This window comes from Squalius cephalus, assembly GCF_949319135.1.
Source record: "Squalius cephalus genome assembly, chromosome: 24".
NCBI classification, from domain to species: domain Eukaryota; kingdom Metazoa; phylum Chordata; class Actinopteri; order Cypriniformes; family Leuciscidae; genus Squalius; species Squalius cephalus.
In genome coordinates, this window is record NC_137145.1 from 15,865,074 (window position 1) to 15,884,167 (window position 19,094).

Below are 19,094 nucleotides of genomic sequence, written 5' to 3' on the forward strand. Positions count from 1 at the left end.
AGCAAAAAAAAAAATTCTTTAAACTGATGCAAGTTAAGCTCCATCCACACACAATAATAAAATCAGCATTTTTTAAGCCATTACATCAACACCTCTCATAATGGGAGTGGGGGAACGGATTCCGACAGCTGTTTTATTTTTGCCGTCAGATTCTGTTCCCCCTATATTTTTGACACACTGAGGTTCTAATATCTATCAAATTGATGCTGTTTAAGCTCCATCCACACACAAAATAGAATAAGCATATTTTAAGCCAATACATCAACATCTCTCATCATTGGGGTGGGGGAACGGATTTCGACAGCTGAACTATTTGCCGTCGGATTCTGTTCCCCCTATGTTTCTTACACAATGAGGTTCTAATATTTATCCCATTGCAGCTATTTGCTTGCATCAATAGCCTAGTGGTCAGTTCCCTAACAATTTTTTTTTTTAGCTTTGGGCGACTCGAGTTCAAGTCCCGGGTCATCAAACTTTCTTATACTTTCCTATCACAATAAAAAGCAAAAAAATATATTCTTTAAACTGATGCAAGTTAAGCTCCATCCACAAACAAAAATAAAATCTGCATTTTTTAAGCCATACATCAACACCTCTCATAATGGGAGTGGGGGAACGGATTCCGACAGCTGGGTTTTTTTGCCGTCGGATTCTGTTCCCCCTATATTTCTGACACTCTGAGGTTCTAATATTTATCAAATTGATGCTGTTTAAGCTCCATCCACACACAGAATAGAATAAGCATATTTTAAGCCGATGCATCAACATCTCTCATCATTGGGGTGGGGGAACGGATTTCGAAAGCTGAACTATTTGCTGTCGGATTTTGTTCCCCCTATGTTTCTTACACAATGAGGTTCTAGTATTTATCCCATTGCAGCTATTTCCTTGCATCAATAACCTAGTGGTCAGTTCCCTAACAATTTTTTTTTTTAGCTTTGGGCGACCCGAGTTCAAGTCCCGGGTCGTCGAACTTTCTTATACTTTCCTATCATAATAAAAAGCAAAAAAATATATTCTTTAAACTGATGCAAGTTTAGCTCCATCCACACAAAAAAATAAAATCTGCATTTTTTAAGCCATTACATCAACACCTCTCATAATGGGAGTGGGGGAACGGATTCCGACAGCTGTTTTTTTTGCCGTCGGATTCTGTTCCCCCTATATTTCTGACACACTGAGGTTCTAATATTTATCAAATTGATGCTGTTTAAGCTCCATCCACACACAATAGAATAAGCATATTTTAAGCCGATACATCAACATCTCTCATCATTGGGGTGGTGGAACGGATTTCGACAGCTGAACTATTTGCCATCGGATTCTGTTCCCCCTATGTTTCTAATACAATGTGGTTCTAATATTTATCACATTGCAAATTATTGCTAGTCTCAATAACCTAGAGGTCAGTGCCCTGTCATGCATGTTTTTTTTAGCTTTGGGCGACCCGAGTTCAAGTCCCGGGTCGTCAAACTTTCTTATACTTTCCTATCACAATAAAAAGCAAAAAAATATATTATTTAAACTGATGCAAGTTAAGCTCCATCCACAAACAAAAATAAAATCAGCATTTTTTAAGCCATACATCAACACCTCTCATAATGGGAGTGGGGGAACGGATTCCGACAGCTGGTTTTTTTGCCGTCGGATTCTGTTCCCCCTATATTTCTGACACACTGAGGTTGTAATATTTATCAAATTGATGCTGTTTAAGCTCCACCCACACACAGAATAGAATAAGCATATTTTAAGCCGATGCATCAACATCTCTCATCATTGGGGTGGGGGAACGGATTTCGACAGCTGAACTATTTGCCGTCGGATTTTGTTCCCCCTATGTTCCTTACACAATGAGGTTCTAGTATTTATCCCATTGCAGCTATTTCCTTGCATCAATAACCTAGTGGTCAGTTTTTTTTTTTAGCTTTGGGCGACCCGAGTTCAAGTCCCGGGTCGTCGAACTTTCTTATACTTTCCTATCATAATAAAAAGCAAAAAAATATATTCTTTAAACTGATGCAAGTTAAGCTCCATCCACACACAAAAATAAAATCTGCATTTTTTAAGCCATTACATCAACACCTCTCATAATGGGAGTGGGGGAACGGATTCCGACAGCTGTTTTATTTTTGCCGTCGGATTATGTTCCCCCTATATTTTTGACACACTGAGGTTCTAATATTTATCAAATTGATGCTGTTTAAGCTCCATCCACACGCAAAATAGAATAAGCATATTTTAAGCCAATACATCAACATCTCTCATCATTGGGGTGGGGGAACGGATTTCGACAGCTGAACTATTTGCCGTCGGATTCTGTTCCCCCTATGTTTCATACACAATGAGGTTCTAATATTTATCCCATTGCAGCTATTTGCTTGCATCAATAGCCTAGTGGTCAGTTCCCTGACAATATTTTTTTTAAGCTTTGGGCGACCCGAGTTCAAGTCCCGGGTCGTCGAACTTTCTTATACTTTCCTATCATAATAAAAAGCAAAAAAATATATTCTTTAAACTGATGCAAGTTAAGCTCCATCCACACACAAAAATAAAATCTGCATTTTTTAAGCCATTACATCAACACCTCTCATAATGGGAGTGGGGGAACGGATTCCGACAGCTTTTTTATTTTTGCCGTCGGATTCTGTTCCCCCTATATTTCTGACACACTGAGGTTCTAATATTTATCAAATTGATGCTGTTTAAGCTCCATCCACACACAGAATAGAATAAGCATATTTTAAGCCAATACATCAACATCTCTCATCATTGGGGTGGGGGAACGGATTTCGACAGCTGAACTATTTGCCGTCGGATTCTGTTCCCCCTATGTTTCTTACACAATGAGGTTCTAATATTTATCCCATTGCAGCTATTTGCTTCCATCAATAGCCTAGTGGTCAGTTCCCTGACAATATTTTTTTTTAGCTTTGGGTGACCCGAGTTCAAGTCCCGGGTCGTCGAACTTTCTTATACTTTCCTATCATAATAAAAAGCAAAAAAATATATTCTTTAAACTGATGCAAGTTAAGCTCCATCCACACACAAAAATAAAATCTGCATTTTTTAAGCCATTACATCAACACCTCTCATAATGGGAGTGGGGGAACGGATTCCGACAGCTGTTTTTTTTGCCGTCGGATTCTGTTCCCCCTATATTTCTGACACACTGAGGTTCTAATATTTATCAAATTGATGCTGTTTAAGCTCCATCCACACACAGAATAGAATAAGCATATTTTAAGCCGATACATCAACATCTCTCATCATTGGGGTGGGGGAACGGATTTCGACAGCTGAACTATTTGCCGTCAGATTCTGTTCCCCCTATGTTTCTAATACAATGTGGTTCTAATATTTATCACATTGCAAACAATTGCTAGTCTCAATAGCCTAGTGGTCAGTGCCCTTACACGCACATTTTTTTTAGCTTTGGGCGACCCGAGTTCAAGTCCCGGGTCGTCGAACTTTCTTATTCTTTCCTATCATAATAAAAAGCAAAAAAATATATTCTTTAAACTGATGCAAGTTAAGCTCCATCCACACACAAAAATAAAATCTGCATTTTTTAAGCCATTACATCAACACCTCTCATAATGGGAGTGGGGGAACGGATTCCGACAGCTGTTTTATTTTTGCCGTCGGATTCTGTTCTCCCTATATTTTTGACACACTGAGGTTCTAATATTTATCAAATTGATGCTGTTTAAGCTCCATCCACACACAGAATAGAATAAGCATATTTTAAGCCGATGCATCAACATCTCTCATCATTGGGGTGGGGGAACGGATTTCGACAGCTGAACTATTTGCCGTCGGATTCTGTTCCCCCTATGTTTCTTACACAATGAGGTTCTAATATTTATCCCATTGCAGCTGTATGCTTGCATCAATAGCCTAGTGGTCAATTCCCTAACAATTTTTTTTTTTAGCTTTGGGCGACCAGAGTTCAAGTCCCGGGTCGTCAAACTTTCTTATACTTTCCTATCACAATAAAAAGCAAAAAAATATATTTTTTAAACTGATGCAAGTTAAGCTCCATCCACAAACAAAAATAAAATCAGCATTTTTTAAGCCATTACATCAACACCTCTCATAATGGGAGTGGGGGAACGGATTCCGACAGCTGTTTTTTTTGCCGTCGGATTCTGTTCCCCCTATATTTTTTACACACTGAGGTTCTAATATTTATCAAATTGATGCTGTTTAAGCTCCATCCACACACAGAATAGAATAAGCAAATTTTAAGCCGATGCATCAACATCTCTCATCATTGGGGTGGGGGAACGGATTTCGACAGCTGAACTATTTGCTGTCGGATTCTGTTCCCCCTATGTTTCTTACACAATGAGGTTCTAATATTTATCCCATTGCAGTTAATGACTAACCTCAATAGCCTAGTGGTCAGTTCCCTGACAATATTATTTTTAAGCTTTGGGCGACCCGAGTTCAAGTCCCGGGTCGTCGAACTTTCTTATACTTTCCTATCATAATAAAAAGCAAAAAAATATATTCTTTAAACTGATGCAAGTTAAGCGCCATCCACAAACAAAAATAAAATCAGCATTTTTTAAGCCATTACATCAACACCTCTCATAATGGGAGTGGGGGAACGGATTCCGACAGCTGGTTTTTTTGCCGTCGGATTCTGTTCCCCCTATATTTCTGACACACTGAGGTTCTAATATTTATCAAATTGATGCTGTTTAAGCTCCATCCACACACAGAATACAATAAGCATATTTTAAGCCAATACATCAACATCTCTCATCATTGGGGTGGGGGAACGGATTTCGACAGCTGAACTATTTGCCGTCGGATTCTGTTCCCCCATGTTTCTTACACAATCAGGTTCTAATATTTACAGTATCCTTTTGCAGCTAATTACTAGCCTCAATAGCCTAGTGGTCAGTTCCCTGACAATATTTTTTTTAAGCTTTGGGCGACCCGAGTCCAAGTCCCGGGTCGTCGAACTTTTCTTATACTTTCCTATCATAATAAAAAGCAAAAAAATATATTATTTAAACTGATGCAAGTTAAGCTCCATCCACACACAAAAATAAAATCAGCATTTTTTAAGCCATTACATCAACACCTCTCATAATGGGAGTGGGGGAACGGATTCCGACAGCTTTTTTATTTTTGCCGTCGGATTCTGTTCCTCCTATATTTCTGACACACTGAGGTTCTAATATTTATCAAATTGATGCTGTTTAAGCTCCATCCACACACAGAATAGAATAAGCATATTTTAAGCCAATACATCAACATCTCTCATCATTGGGGTGGGGGAACGGATTTCGACAGCTGAACTATTTGCCGTCGGATTCTGTTCCCCCTATGTTTCTTACACAATGAGGTTCTAATATTTATTCCATTGCAGCTATTTGCTTCCATCAATAGCCTAGTGGTCAGTTCCCTGACAATATTTTTTTTTAGCTTTGGGTGACCAGAGTTCAAGTCCAGGGTCGTCGAACTTTCTTATACTTTCCTATCATAATAAAAAGCAAAAAAATATATTCTTTAAACTGATGCAAGTTAAGCTCCATCCACACACAAAAATAAAATCTGCATTTTTTAAGCCATTACATCAACACCTCTCATAATGGGAGTGGGGGAACGGATTCCGACAGCTGTTTTTTTTGCCGTCGGATTCTGTTCCCCCTATATTTCTGACACACTGAGGTTCTAATATTTATCAAATTGATGCTGTTTAAGCTCCATCCACACACAGAATAGAATAAGTATATTTTAAGCCGATACATCAACATCTCTCATCATTGGGGTGGGGGAACGGATTTCGACAGCTGAACTATTTGCCGTCGGATTCTGTTCCCCCTATGTTTCTTACACAATGAGGTTCTAATATTTATCCCATTGCAGCTATTTGCTTCCATCAATAGCCTAGTGGTCAGTTCCCTGACAATATTTTTTTTTAGCTTTGGGTGACCCGAGTTCAAGTCCCGGGTCGTCGAACTTTCTTATACTTTCCTATCATAATAAAAAGCAAAAAAATATATTCTTTAAACTGATGCAAGTTAAGCTCCATCCACACACAAAAATAAAATCAGCATTTTTTAAGCCATTACATCAATACCTCTCATAATGGGAGTGGGGGAACGGATTCTGACAGCTGTTTTTCTTTGCCATCGGATTCTGTTCCCCCTATATTTCTGACACACGGAGGTGCTAATATTTATCAAATTGATGCTGTTTAAGCTCCATCCACACACAGAATAGAATAAGCATATTTTAAGCCGATGCATCAACATCTCTCATCATTGGGGTGGGGGAACGGATTTCGACAGCTGAACTATTTGACGTCGGATTCTGTTCCCCCTATGTTTCTTACAAAATCAGGTTCTAATATTTATCCCATTGCAGCTATTTACTAGCCTCAATAGCCTAGTGGTCAGTTCCCTGACAATAATTTTGTAAAGCTTTGGGCGACCCGAGTTCAAGTCCCGGGTCGTCGAACTTTCTTATACTTTCCTATCATAATAAAAAGCAAAAAAATATATTCTTTAAACTGATGCAAGTTAAGCGCCATCCACAAACAAAAATAAAATCAGCATTTTTTAAGCCATTACATCAACACCTCTCATAATGGGAGTGGGGGAACGGATTCCGACAGCTGGTTTTTTTGCCGTCGGATTCTGTTCCCCCTATATTTCTGACACACTGAGGTTCTAATATTTATCAAATTTATGCTGTTTAAGCTCCATCCACACACAGAATAAAATCAGCATTTTTTAAGCCATTACATCAACACCTCTCATAATGGGAGTGGGGGAACGGATTCCGACAGCTGGTTTATTTTTGCCGTCGGATTCTGTTCCCCCTATATTTTTGACACACTGAGGTTCTAATATTTATCAAATTGATGCTGTTTAAGCTCCATCCACACACAGAATAGAATAAGCATATTTTAAGCCGATGCATCAACATCTCTCATCATTGGGGTGGGGGAACGGATTTCGACAACTGAACTATTTGCCGTCGGATTCTGTTCCCCCTATGTTTCTTACACAATGAGGTTCTAATATTTATCTCATTGCAGCTATTTGCTTCCATCAATAGCCTAGTGGTCAGTTCCCTGACAATATTTTTTTTTAGCTTTGGGTGACCCGAGTTCAAGTCCCGGGTCGTCGAACTTTCTTATACTTTCCTATCATAATAAAAAGCAAAAAAAATATATTCTTTAAACTGATGCAAGTTTAGCTCCATCCACACAAAAAAATAAAATCTGCATTTTTTAAGCCATTACATCAACACCTCTCATAATGGGAGTGGGGGAACGGATTCCGACAGCTGTTTTATTTTTGCCGTCAGATTCTGTTCCCCCTATATTTTTGACACACTGAGGTTCTAATATCTATCAAATTGATGCTGTTTAAGCTCCATCCACACACAAAATAGAATAAGCATATTTTAAGCCAATACATCAACATCTCTCATCATTGGGGTGGGGGAACGGATTTCGACAGCTGAACTATTTGCCGTCGGATTCTGTTCCCCCTATGTTTCTTACACAGTGAGGTTCTAATATTTATCCCATTGCAGCTGTATGCTTGCATCAATAGCCTAGTGGTCAGTTCCCTAACAATTTTTTTTTTTAGCTTTGGGCGACCCGAGTTCAAGTCCCGGGTCGTCAAACTTTCTTATACTTTCCTATCACAATAAAAAGCAAAAAAATATATTTTTTAAACTGATGCAAGTTAAGCTCCATCCACAAACAAAAATAAAATCAGCATTTTTTAACCCATACATCAACACCTCTCATAATGGGAGTGGGGGAACGGATTCCGACAGCTGTTTTTTTTGCCGTCGGATTCTGTTCCCCCTATATTTTTTACACACTGAGGTTCTAATATTTATCAAATTGATGCTGTTTAAGCTCCATCCACACACAGAATAGAATAAGCATATTTTAAGCCGATGCATCAACATCTCTCATCATTGGGGTGGGGGAACGGATTTCGACAGCTGAACTATTTGCTGTCGGATTCTGTTCCCCCTATGTTTCTTACACAATGAGGTTCTAATATTTATCCCATTGCAGTTAATGACTAACCTCAATAGCCTAGTGGTCAGTTCCCTGACAATATTTTTTTTAAGCTTTGGGCGACCCGAGTTCAAGTCCCGGGTCGTCGAACTTTCTTATACTTTCCTATCATAATAAAAAGCAAAAAAATATATTCTTTAAACTGATGCAAGTTAAGCTCCATCCACACACAAAAATAAAATCAGCATTTTTTAAGCCATTACATCAACACCTCTCATAATGGGAGTGGGGGAACGGATTCCGACAGCTGTTTTATTTTTGTCGTCGGATTCTGTTCCCCCTATATTTTTGACACATGAGGTTCTAATATTTATCAAATTGATGCTGTTTAAGCTCCATCCACACACAGAATAGAATAAGCATATTTTAAGCCGATGCATCAACATCTCTCATCATTGGGGTGGGGGAACGGATTTCGACAGCTGAACTATTTGCTGTCGGATTCTGTTCCCCCTATGTTTCTTACACAATGAGGTTCTAATATTTATCCCATAGCAGCTATTTGCTTGCATCAATAGCCTAGTGGTCAGTTCCCTGACAATTTTTTTTTTTAGCTTTGGGCGACCAGAGTTCAAGTCCCGGGTCGTCGAACTTTCTTATACTTTCCTATCATAATAAAAAGCAAAAAAATATATTCTTTAAACTGATGCAAGTTAAGCTCCATCCACACACAAAAATAAAATCAGCATTTTTTTAAGCCATTACATCAACACCTCTCATAATGGGAGTGGGGGAACGGATTCCGACAGCTGTTTTATTTTTGCCGTCGGATTGTGTTCCCCCTATATTTCTGACACACGGAGTTGCTAATATTTATCAAATTGATGCTGTTTAAGCTCCAACCACACACAGAATAGAATAAGCATATTTTAAGCCGATGCATCAACATCTCTCATCATTGGGATGGGGGAACGGATTTCGACAGCTGAACTATTTGCCGTCGGATTCTGTTCCCCCATGTTTCTTACACAATCAGGTTCTAATATTTACAGTATCCTTTTGCAGCTAATTACTAGCCTCAATAACCTAGTGGTCAGTTCCCTGACAATATTTTTTTTAAGCTTTGGGCGACCCGAGTTCAAGTCCCGGGTCGTCGAACTTTTCTTATACTTTCCTATCATAATAAAAAGCAAAAAAATATATTATTTAAACTGATGCAAGTTAAGCTCCATCCACACACACAAATAAAATCAGCATTTTTTAAGCCATTACATCAACACCTCTCATAATGGGAGTGGGGGAACGGATTCCGACAGCTTTTTCATTTTTGCCGTCGGATTCTGTTCCCCCTATATTTCTGACACACTGAGGTTCTAATATTTATCAAATTGATGCTGTTTAAGCTCCATCCACACACAGAATAGAATAAGCATATTTTAAGCCAATACATCAACATCTCTCATCATTGGGGTGGGGGAACGGATTTCGACAGCTGAACTATTTGCCGTCGGATTCTGTTCCCCCTATGTTTCTTACACAATGAGGTTCTAATATTTATCCCATTGCAGCTATTTGCTTCCATCAATAGCCTAGTGGTCAGTTCCCTGACAATATTTTTTTTTAGCTTTGGGTGACCCGAGTTCAAGTCCCGGGTCGTCGAACTTTCTTATACTTTCCTATCATAATAAAAAGCAAAAAAATATATTCTTTAAACTGATGCAAGTTAAGCTCCATCCACACACAAAAATAAAATCTGCATTTTTTAAGCCATTACATCAACACCTCTCATAATGGGAGTGGGGGAACGGATTCCGACAGCTGTTTTTTTTGCCGTCGGATTCTGTTCCCCCTATATTTCTGACACACTGAGGTTCTAATATTTATCAAATTGATGCTGTTTAAGCTCCATCCACACACAGAATAGAATAAGCATATTTTAAGCCGATACATCAACATCTCTCATCATTGGGGTGGGGGAACGGATTTCGAAAGCTGAACTATTTGCCGTCGGATTCTGTTCCCCCTATGTTTCTAATACAATGTGGTTCTAATATTTATCCCATTGCAGCTGTATGCTTGCATCAATAGCCTAGTGGTCAGTTCCCTAAAAAATTTCTTTTTTAGCTTTGGGCGACCCGAGTTCAAGTCCCGGGTCGTCAAACTTTCTTATACTTTCCTATCACAATAAAAAGCAAAAAAATATATTTTTTAAACTGATGCAAGTTAAGCTCCATCCACACACAAAAATAAAATCAGCATTTTTTAAGCCATTACATCAACACCTCTCATAATGGGAGTGGGGGAACGGATTCCGACAGCTGTTTTTTTTGCCGTCGGATTCTGTTCCCCCTATATTTTTTACACACTGAGGTTCTAATATTTATCAAATTGATGCTGTTTAAGCTCCATCCACACACAAAATAGAATAAGCATATTTTAAGCCAATACATCAACATCTCTCATCATTGGGGTGGGGGAACGGATTTCGACAGCTGAACTATTTGCCGTCGGATTCTGTTCCCCCTATGTTTCTTACACAATGAGGTTCAAATATTTATCTCATTGCAGCTGTTTGCTTCCATCAATAGCCTAGTGGTCAGTTCCCTGACAATATTTTTTTTTAGCTTTGGGTGACCCGAGTTCAAGTCCCGGGTCGTCGAACTTTCTTATACTTTCCTATCATAATAAAAAGCAAAAAAATATATTCTTTAAACTGATGCAAGTTTAGCTCCATCCACACAAAAAAATAAAATCTGCATTTTTTAAGCCATTACATCAACACCTCTCATAATGGGAGTGGGGGAACGGATTCCGACAGCTGTTTTATTTTTGCCGTCGGATTGTGTTCCCCCTATATTTCTGACACACGGAGTTGCTAATATTTATCAAATTGATGCTGTTTAAGCTCCAACCACACACAGAATAGAATAAGCATATTTTAAGCCGATGCATCAACATCTCTCATCATTGGGATGGGGGAACGGATTTCGACAGCTGAACTATTTGCCGTCGGATTCTGTTCCCCCATGTTTCTTACACAATCAGGTTCTAATATTTACAGTATCCTTTTGCAGCTAATTACTAGCCTCAATAACCTAGTGGTCAGTTCCCTGACAATATTTTTTTTAAGCTTTGGGCGACCCGAGTTCAAGTCCCGGGTCGTCGAACTTTTCTTATACTTTCCTATCATAATAAAAAGCAAAAAAATATATTCTTTAAACTGATGCAAGTTAAGCTCCATCCACACACAAAAATAAAATCAGCATTTTTTAAGCCATTACATCAACACCTCTCATAATGGGAGTGGGGGAACGGATTCCGACAGCTTTTTCATTTTTGCCGTCGGATTCTGTTCCCCCTATATTTCTGACACACTGAGGTTCTAATATTTATCAAATTGATGCTGTTTAAGCTCCATCCACACACAGAATAGAATAAGCATATTTTAAGCCAATACATCAACATCTCTCATCATTGGGGTGGGGGAACGGATTTCGACAGCTGAACTATTTGCCGTCGGATTCTGTTCCCCCTATGTTTCTTACACAATGAGGTTCTAATATTTATCCCATTGCAGCTATTTGCTTCCATCAATAGCCTAGTGGTCAGTTCCCTGACAATATTTTTTTTTAGCTTTGGGTGACCCGAGTTCAAGTCCCGGGTCGTCGAACTTTCTTATACTTTCCTATCATAATAAAAAGCAAAAAAATATATTCTTTAAACTGATGCAAGTTAAGCTCCATCCACACACAAAAATAAAATCTGCATTTTTTAAGCCATTACATCAACACCTCTCATAATGGGAGTGGGGGAACGGATTCCGACAGCTGTTTTTTTTGCCGTCGGATTCTGTTCCCCCTATATTTCTGACACACTGAGGTTCTAATATTTATCAAATTGATGCTGTTTAAGCTCCATCCACACACAGAATAGAATAAGCATATTTTAAGCCGATACATCAACATCTCTCATCATTGGGGTGGGGGAACGGATTTCGAAAGCTGAACTATTTGCCGTCGGATTCTGTTCCCCCTATGTTTCTAATACAATGTGGTTCTAATATTTATCCCATTGCAGCTGTATGCTTGCATCAATAGCCTAGTGGTCAGTTCCCTAAAAAATTTCTTTTTTAGCTTTGGGCGACCCGAGTTCAAGTCCCGGGTCGTCAAACTTTCTTATACTTTCCTATCACAATAAAAAGCAAAAAAATATATTTTTTAAACTGATGCAAGTTAAGCTCCATCCACACACAAAAATAAAATCAGCATTTTTTAAGCCATTACATCAACACCTCTCATAATGGGAGTGGGGGAACGGATTCCGACAGCTGTTTTATTTTTGCCGTCAGATTCTGTTCCCCCTATATTTTTGACACACTGAGGTTCTAATATCTATCAAATTGATGCTGTTTAAGCTCCATCCACACACAAAATAGAATAAGCATATTTTAAGCCAATACATCAACATCTCTCATCATTGGGGTGGGGGAACGGATTTCGACAGCTGAACTATTTGCCGTCGGATTCTGTTCCCCCTATGTTTCTTACACAGTGAGGTTCTAATATTTATCCCATTGCAGCTGTATGCTTGCATCAATAGCCTAGTGGTCAGTTCCCTAACAATTTTTTTTTTTAGCTTTGGGCGACCCGAGTTCAAGTCCCGGGTCGTCAAACTTTCTTATACTTTCCTATCACAATAAAAAGCAAAAAAATATATTTTTTAAACTGATGCAAGTTAAGCTCCATCCACAAACAAAAATAAAATCAGCATTTTTTAACCCATACATCAACACCTCTCATAATGGGAGTGGGGGAACGGATTCCGACAGCTGTTTTTTTTGCCGTCGGATTCTGTTCCCCCTATATTTTTTACACACTGAGGTTCTAATATTTATCAAATTGATGCTGTTTAAGCTCCATCCACACACAGAATAGAATAAGCATATTTTAAGCCGATGCATCAACATCTCTCATCATTGGGGTGGGGGAACGGATTTCGACAGCTGAACTATTTGCTGTCGGATTCTGTTCCCCCTATGTTTCTTACACAATGAGGTTCTAATATTTATCCCATTGCAGTTAATGACTAACCTCAATAGCCTAGTGGTCAGTTCCCTGACAATATTTTTTTTAAGCTTTGGGCGACCCGAGTTCAAGTCCCGGGTCGTCGAACTTTCTTATACTTTCCTATCATAATAAAAAGCAAAAAAATATATTCTTTAAACTGATGCAAGTTAAGCTCCATCCACACACAAAAATAAAATCAGCATTTTTTAAGCCATTACATCAACACCTCTCATAATGGGAGTGGGGGAACGGATTCCGACAGCTGTTTTTTTTGCCGTCGGATTCTGTTCCCCCTATATTTTTTACACACTGAGGTTCTAATATTTATCAAATTGATGCTGTTTAAGCTCCATCCACACACAAAATAGAATAAGCATATTTTAAGCCAATACATCAACATCTCTCATCATTGGGGTGGGGGAACGGATTTCGACAGCTGAACTATTTGCCGTCGGATTCTGTTCCCCCTATGTTTCTTACACAATGAGGTTCAAATATTTATCTCATTGCAGCTGTTTGCTTCCATCAATAGCCTAGTGGTCAGTTCCCTGACAATATTTTTTTTTAGCTTTGGGTGACCCGAGTTCAAGTCCCGGGTCGTCGAACTTTCTTATACTTTCCTATCATAATAAAAAGCAAAAAAATATATTCTTTAAACTGATGCAAGTTTAGCTCCATCCACACAAAAAAATAAAATCTGCATTTTTTAAGCCATTACATCAACACCTCTCATAATGGGAGTGGGGGAACGGATTCCGACAGCTGTTTTATTTTTGCCGTCGGATTGTGTTCCCCCTATATTTCTGACACACGGAGTTGCTAATATTTATCAAATTGATGCTGTTTAAGCTCCAACCACACACAGAATAGAATAAGCATATTTTAAGCCGATGCATCAACATCTCTCATCATTGGGATGGGGGAACGGATTTCGACAGCTGAACTATTTGCCGTCGGATTCTGTTCCCCCATGTTTCTTACACAATCAGGTTCTAATATTTACAGTATCCTTTTGCAGCTAATTACTAGCCTCAATAACCTAGTGGTCAGTTCCCTGACAATATTTTTTTTAAGCTTTGGGCGACCCGAGTTCAAGTCCCGGGTCGTCGAACTTTTCTTATACTTTCCTATCATAATAAAAAGCAAAAAAATATATTATTTAAACTGATGCAAGTTAAGCTCCATCCACACACAAAAATAAAATCAGCATTTTTTAAGCCATTACATCAACACCTCTCATAATGGGAGTGGGGGAACGGATTCCGACAGCTTTTTCATTTTTGCCGTCGGATTCTGTTCCCCCTATATTTCTGACACACTGAGGTTCTAATATTTATCAAATTGATGCTGTTTAAGCTCCATCCACACACAGAATAGAATAAGCATATTTTAAGCCAATACATCAACATCTCTCATCATTGGGGTGGGGGAACGGATTTCGACAGCTGAACTATTTGCCGTCGGATTCTGTTCCCCCTATGTTTCTTACACAATGAGGTTCTAATATTTATCCCATTGCAGCTATTTGCTTCCATCAATAGCCTAGTGGTCAGTTCCCTGACAATATATTTTTTTAGCTTTGGGTGACCCGAGTTCAAGTCCCGGGTCGTCGAACTTTCTTATACTTTCCTATCATAATAAAAAGCAAAAAAATATATTCTTTAAACTGATGCAAGTTAAGCTCCATCCACACACAAAAATAAAATCTGCATTTTTTAAGCCATTACATCAACACCTCTCATAATGGGAGTGGGGGAACGGATTCCGACAGCTGTTTTTTTTGCCGTCGGATTCTGTTCCCCCTATATTTCTGACACACTGAGGTTCTAATATTTATCAAATTGATGCTGTTTAAGCTCCATCCACACACAGAATAGAATAAGCATATTTTAAGCCGATACATCAACATCTCTCATCATTGGGGTGGGGGAACGGATTTCGAAAGCTGAACTATTTGCCGTCGGATTCTGTTCCCCCTATGTTTCTAATACAATGTGGTTCTAATATTTATCCCATTGCAGCTGTATGCTTGCATCAATAGCCTAGTGGTCAGTTCCCTAAAAAAATTCTTTTTTAGCTTTGGGCGACCCGAGTTCAAGTCCCGGGTCGTCAAACTTTCTTATACTTTCCTATCACAATAAAAAGCAAAAAAATATATTTTTTAAACTGATGCAAGTTAAGCTCCATCCACACACAAAAATAAAATCAGCATTTTTTAAGCCATTACATCAACACCTCTCATAATGGGAGTGGGGGAACGGATTCCGACAGCTGTTTTTTTTGCCGTCGGATTCTGTTCCCCCTATATTTTTTACACACTGAGGTTCTAATATTTATCAAATTGATGCTGTTTAAGCTCCATCCACACACAAAATAGAATAAGCATATTTTAAGCCAATACATCAACATCTCTCATCATTGGGGTGGGGGAACGGATTTCGACAGCTGAACTATTTGCCGTCGGATTCTGTTCCCCCTATGTTTCTTACACAATGAGGTTCAAATATTTATCAAATTGATGCTTTTTAAGCTCCATTCACACACAGAATAGAATAAGCATATTTTAAGCCGATACATCAACATCACTCATCATTGGGGTGGGGGAACGGATTTCGACAGCTGAACTATTTGCCGTCGGATTCTGTTCCCCCATGTTTCTTACACAATCAGGTTCTAATATTTACAGTATCCCATTGCAGCTATTTGCTTGCATCAATAGCCTAGTGGTCAGTTTCCTAACAAATTTTTTTTTTAGCTTTGGGCGACCCGAGTTCAAGTCCCGGGTCGTCAAACTTTCTTATACTTTCCTATCATAATAAAAAGCAAAAAAATATATTCTTTAAACTGATGCAAGTTAAGCTCCATCCACACACAAAAATAAAATCAGCATCTTTTAAGCCATTACATCAACACCTCTCATAATGGGAGTGGGGGAACGGATTTCGACAGCTGAACTATTTGCCTTCGGATTCTGTTCCCCCTATATTTCTGACACACTGAGGTTCTAATATTTATCAAATTGATGCTTTTTAAGCTCCATTCACACACAGAATAGAATAAGCATATTTTAAGCCGATACATCAACATCACTTATCATTGGGGTGGGGGAACGCATTTCGACAGCTGAACTATTTGCCGTCGGATTCTGTTCCCCCTATATTTCTGACACACTGAGGTTCTAATATTTATCAAATTGATGCTGTTTAAGCTCCATCCACACACAGAATAGAATAAGCATATTTTAAGCTGATGCATCAACATCTCTCATCATTGGGGTGGGGGAACGGATTTCGACAGCTGAACTATTTGCCGTCGGATTCTGTTCCCTCTATATTTCTGACACAAAGAGGTTCTAATATTTATCACATTGTAACTAATTGCTAGTCTCAATAGCCTAGTGGTCAGTGCACTGACATGCACATTTTTTTAGCTTTGGGCGATCCGAGTTCAAGTCCCGGGTCGTCAAACTTTCTTATACTTTCCTATCACAATAAAAAGCAAAAAAATATATTATTTAAACTGATGCAAGTTAAGCTCCATCCACAAACAAAAATAAAATCTGCATTTTTTAAGCCATACATCAACACCTCTCATAATGGGAGTGGGGGAACGGATTCCGACAGCTGTTTTTTTTGCCGTCAGATTCTGTTCCCCCTATATTTCTGACACACTGAGGTTCTAATATTTATCAAATTGATGCTGTTTAAGCTTCATCCACACACAGAATAGAATAAGCATATTTTAAGCCAATACATCAACATCTCTCATCATTGGGGTGGGGGAACGGATTTCGACAGCTGAACTATTTGCCGTCGGATTCTGTTCCCCCATGTTTCTTACACAATGAGGTTCTAATATGTATCCCATTGCATTTAAATACTACCCTCAATAGCCTAGTGGTCAGTTCCCTGTAAAAAAAAAATTTAAGCTTTGGGCGACCCGAGTTCAAGTCCCGGGTCGTCGAACTTTCTTATACTTTCCTATCATAATAAAAAGCAAAAAAATATATTCTTTAAACTGATGCAAGTTAAGCTCCATCCACACACAAAAATAAAATCTGCATTTTTTAAGCCATTACATCAACACCTCTCATAATGGGAGTGGGGGAACGGATTCCGACAGCTGTTTTATTTTTGTCGTCGGATTCTGTTCCCCCTATATTTTTGACACACTGAGGTTCTAATATTTATCAAATTGATGCTGTTTAAGCTCCATCCACACACAGAATAGAATAAGCATATTTTAAGCCGATGCATCAACATCTCTCATCATTGGGGTGGGGGAACGGATTTCGACAGCTGAACTATTTGCCGTTGGATTCTGTTCCCCCTATGTTTCTTACACAATGAGGTTCTAATATTTATCCCATTGCAGCTATTTCCTTGCATCAATAGCCTAGTGGTCAGTTCCCTAACAATTTTTTTTTTTAGCTTTGGGCGACCCGAGTTCAAGTCCCGGGTCGTCGAACTTTCTTATACTTTCCTATCATAATAAAAAGCAAAAAAATATATTCTTTAAACTGATGCAAGTTAAGCTCCATCCACACACAAAAATAAAATCAGCATTTTTTTAAGCCATTACATCAACACCTCTCATAATGGGAGTGGGGGAACGGATTCCGACAGCTGTTTTATTTTTGCCGTCGGATTGTGTTCCCCCTATATTTCTGACACACGGAGTTGCTAATATTTATCAAATTGATGCTGTTTAAGCTCCAACCACACACAGAATAGAATAAGCATATTTTAAGCCGATGCATCAACATCTCTCATCATTGGGATGGGGGAACGGATTTCGACAGCTGAACTATTTGCCGTCGGATTCTGTTCCCCCATGTTTCTTACACAATCAGGTTCTAATATTTACAGTATCCTTTTGCAGCTAATTACTAGCCTCAATAACCTAGTGGTCAGTTCCCTGACAATATTTTTTTTAAGCTTTGGGCGACCCGAGTTCAAGTCCCGGGTCGTCGAACTTTTCTTATACTTTCCTATCATAATAAAAAGCAAAAAAATATATTATTTAAACTGATGCAAGTTAAGCTCCATCCACACACAAAAATAAAATCAGCATTTTTTAAGCCATTACATCAACACCTCTCATAATGGGAGTGGGGGAACGGATTCCGACAGCTTTTTCATTTTTGCCGTCGGATTCTGTTCCCCCTATATTTCTGACACACTGAGGTTCTAATATTTATCAAATTGATGCTGTTTAAGCTCCATCCACACACAGAATAGAATAAGCATATTTTAAGCCAATACATCAACATCTCTCATCATTGGGGTGGGGGAACGGATTTCGACAGCTGAACTATTTGCCGTCGGATTCTGTTCCCCCTATGTTTCTTACACAATGAGGTTCTAATATTTATCCCATTGCAGCTATTTGCTTCCATCAATAGCCTAGTGGTCAGTTCCCTGACAATATTTTTTTTTAGCTTTGGGTGACCCGAGTTCAAGTCCCGGGTCGTCGAACTTTCTTATACTTTCCTATCATAATAAAAAGCAAAAAAATATATTCTTTAAACTGATGCAAGTTAAGCTCCATCCACACACAAAAATAAAATCTGCATTTTTTAAGCCATTACATCAACACCTCTCATAATGGGAGTGGGGGAACGGATTCCGACAGCTGTTTTTTTTGCCGTCGGATTCTGTTCCCCCTATATTTCTGACACACTGAGGTTCTAATATTTATCAAATTGATGCTGTTTAAGCTCCATCCACACACAGAATAGAATAAGCATATTTTAAGCCGATACATCAACATCTCTCATCATTGGGGTGGGGGAACGGATTTCGAAAGCTGAACTATTTGCCGTCGGATTCTGTTCCCCCTATGTTTCTAATACAATGTGGTTCTAATATTTATCCCATTGCAGCTGTATGCTTGCATCAATAGCCTAGTGGTCAGTTCCCTAAAAAATTTCTTTTTTAGCTTTGGGCGACCCGAGTTCAAGTCCCGGGTCGTCAAACTTTCTTATACTTTCCTATCACAATAAAAAGCAAAAAAATATATTT